We start from the raw sequence: 3,770 nt of genomic DNA on the forward strand, positions 1-3,770 counted from the left end.
CTCAGCCTCCCAAAGTGCTGGGATTATAGGCGTGAGCCACTGTGCCTGGCCTAGACTCATGAATTTTAATGTAATAGAGTATGGAATGTTTACTGATGTGGTTTCAGATTCCACATTGCAAGTAACCTTTAAGAAATCATCCCTTGTTGGCTGGGCGCGGTGGCTCATGCCTGTAATCCCAGCACTTTGGGAGGCTGAGGCGGGTGGATCACAAGGTCAGGAGATAGAGACCATCCTGGCTAACATGGTGAAACCCTGTCTCCACTAAAAATAGAAAAATTAGCTGGGCATGGTGGTGCATGCCTGTATTCCCAGCTACTTGGGAGGCTGAGGCAGGAGAATCACTTAAACCCAGGAGGTGGAGGTTGCAGTGAGCCGAGGTTGCAACACTGTACTATAGCCTGGGCAACAGAGCGAGACCCCGTCTCAAGAAAACAACAACAACAAAAAAAGAAAAATCATAACTTGTTGAATTTTGGCATAGTATCAGAGAAAAACGTCCACAATAACCTTTTTGTTGTTGTTGCTGTTTGTTTTTTTTAAGACGAAGTTTCACTCTTGTTGCCCAGGCTGCAGTACAATGATGCGATCTCAGCTCACTGCAACCTCCACCTCCCAGGTTCAAGCAATTCTTCTGCCTCAGCCTCTCAAGTAGCTGGGATTACAGGCGTGCACCTCCACCCCTGGCTAATTTTTGTATTTTTTTTTTTTTTTTTTTTTGTGAGACGGAGTCTTGCTCTGTAGCCCGGGCTGGAGTGCAGTGGCCAGATCTCAGCTCACTGCAAGCTCCGCCTCCCGGGTTTACGCCATTCTCCTGCCTCAGCCTCCGGAGTAGCTGGGACTACAGGAGCCCGCCACCTCGCCCGGCTAGTTTTTTGTATTTTTAGTAGAGACGGGGTTTCACCGTGTTAGCCAGGATGGTCTCGATCTCCTGACCTCGTGATCCGCCCGTCTCGGCCTCCCAAAGTGCTGGGATTATAGGCTTGAGCCACCGCGCCCGGCCTAATTTTTGTATTTTTAATAGAGGCAGGGTTTCACCATGTTGGCCATGATCTCGAACTCCTGATCTCAGGTGATCCACCCACCTCAGCCTCCAAAGGACTGGGATTATAGACGTGAACCACTGCTCCTGGCCCACTCCTTCCTTTTCTAACTGTGCCAGGCGTGCACCACCACACCCGGCCTCCCAAAGTGCTGGGATTACAGGTGTGAGCCACTGCGCCTGACCACTCTTTCCTCCCTTCCATGTGTCAATGCCTAATGCCTTCCAGACAAAGACCACGGGGAACACAGCTGTAATTGGAAAAGATGGATTTGTTAATCATTGCAGTGAGGGAGAACATACATAATAGGGAACTGTTGGGCACCTTAGTAAGATAGTTTTAGAAAATAATTGTAGATTTGGGCTTGTGTTAGGTGATTTTGGGGACAGTTTAAGAAAATGAGATTTTGCTTTGGATTGGATTGTTAGGAAATGGGATAATTCTATAATTGGGTATCGTAATCTTTTTTTCACTTCAAGTTTTTTCTTTTTTTTTTCTGAGACAGAGTCTTGCTCTGCTGCCCAGGCTGGAGAGCAGTGGCGTGATCTCAGCTCACTGCAACCTCTGCCTCCCGGGTTCAAGCAATTCTCCTGCCTCAGCCTCCTGAGTAGCTGGGATTACAGGCGTGCACCACCACGTCTGGCTAATTTTTATTTTGTATTTTTTTTTTTTTTTGAGACGGAGTCTCGCTCTGTCGCCCAGGCTGGAGTGCAGTGGCCGGCTCTCAGCTCACTGCAAGCTCTGCCTCCCGGGTTTAGGCCATTCTCCTGCCTCAGCCTCCCGAGTAGCTGAGACTACAGGCGCCTGCCACCTTGCCCGGCTAGTTTTTTGTATTTTTTAGTAGAGATGGGGTTTCACCGTGTTAGCCAGGATGGTCTCGATTTCCTGACCTCATGATCCGCCCGTCTCGGCCCCCCAAAGTGCTGGGATTACAGGCTTGAGCCACCGCGCCCGGCCTTTTTTTTGTATTTTTATTAGAGACAGGGTTTCACCATGTTGGCCAGGCTGGTCTGGAACTCCTCACCTTGTGATCCCACCGCCTCAGCTTCTCAAAGTGCTGAGATTACAAATGTCAGCCACCGTGCCTGGCCGCACTTCAAGTTTTAATAAAAGCTTAATAAGATTATTTTATTCCTGCATCTTCTATTGTTTCTTTCTTGTATTTGCCATTTTCCTTTCCTACTTGGCGAGATGTGATTTTCCATTCAAGGATCTTTTTGTGGTCTTTGTCCAGTTTCAGCCTAGTGATAACCACCTTGCTGGGTGAATGCCCACAGGCACACCTGTGCTGTTAGCCTTTTCCCACTGCACCCATTCAATGTAGATGACATATTTCTTCCTGTAAACCTGGATTATTTGGCCAATTTGCTGACCCTTATAGTGTCCTCGCACAACCTGAACTTCATCATCCTTTTGGATGGTCTTGGATTGAACATTGTACTTTTGTCTCAGCTCTTTGGAAAGAGGGGAAGACATAATCTTTCTGCGAGTGTGGGAAGGTGCATTGAAATGCCTTTTGCAATTCTTGCTTTGATCAGAAGTCACGAAGGGATTGAACTTCATTTTGGACGCTCCACCTTTGGTGATGGCTGCAAAGGTTTAAAAAATCTTATTTATGGGAAGGTATAGTGGGTTGAATGGTGGCCCCCCAAAAAGTATGTCTACATCCCAACCCCCAGAACCTGTAAATGTGAGGTTATTTGGAAAAGGATCTTTGTAGGTGTGATTAAGGTTCTCAAGATGAGATCATTCTGGATTATCTGGATTACCTAGAGGAAGAGAAAATCGAGATTTGAGACAGGTACAGAGAAAGACCATGGGAAGGTGGAGGCAGAGATTGAAGTTGTCCAACCAAGGAATGCCTGGAGCCACCGGAAGCTGGAAGCAGCAGGGAAGGATTCTCCCTGGAGCCTTCAGAGGGAGCACAGCCCCACCTATCCCTTCACTTTGGACTTCTAGAGTTTAGGACTGAGAGAGGCTATATTCTGTTTGAATCCATCAGGTCTGTGGTACTCCACCACAGCAGCTGCAGGAAAGAAGAGAAGGGCTCAGTGGAGCCACGCTGTAGCTGTCAGCAGTGACTCAGATTGACTGGAAAAGGAGGATGTTTGGTCATTTCAGACAAGTTCCTGGTTCTGTTTTTGTTTTGGTTCATCACAGTCACAGGGTGGCCTTGTCTGATGTGGATGTTCTGTGACATGATGTTCAGCAGGAGACTACGAAGGCCAGCTATGTGCCAGGCCAGCTCCTGGAAGAACCAAGGCCTGGTTGGGCATCGGGGGCTACTTTTCTTTCTCTCATATGTGAGACTGGGTGTTCTTTATGGACTTCAACCAAAACAACACATCCCAACAGACGGAATCCAGCTCTTTTCTATTCAGCCAGATGTTAAAAAGATTTGCCAAAATGTGAAACAATGCCATTTTCTCCTCCTCCCCCCCCCTTTTTTTAAAAGGGCATTTTTTTCCCCACAAAAATGTTATTTATGAGAACATGCAATGGATTTTTAATTATTGTTATTTTATTTTATATTTTTTATTTTTTGTAGAGACAGCATCTTGCTACGTTCCCAGGCTGGTCTTGAACTTCTGGCTTCAAATGATCCTCCCAAAGTGTTGGGATTATAGACATGAGCCATCTGGCCTATTGTTATTTTAAAATTTATTTAATATGTTCATAGATAAAATATCTTTCAATTTTAATTTCTAATATAATAAATCTTGGTAA

The 3,770-nt window shown here is 46.2% G+C and overlaps 1 pseudogene; it reads right to left on the reverse strand.

Annotated features, from left to right (window-relative positions):
* Positions 1–2,166: 2,166 nt before the first annotated feature.
* Positions 2,167–2,606, reverse strand: LOC126934409 (60S ribosomal protein L26-like; annotated as a pseudogene).
* Between the last annotated feature and the right edge of the window lie 1,164 nt (positions 2,607–3,770).

The sequence above is a fragment of the Macaca thibetana genome, chromosome 13, assembly GCF_024542745.1.
Source record: "Macaca thibetana thibetana isolate TM-01 chromosome 13, ASM2454274v1, whole genome shotgun sequence".
NCBI classification, from domain to species: domain Eukaryota; kingdom Metazoa; phylum Chordata; class Mammalia; order Primates; family Cercopithecidae; genus Macaca; species Macaca thibetana.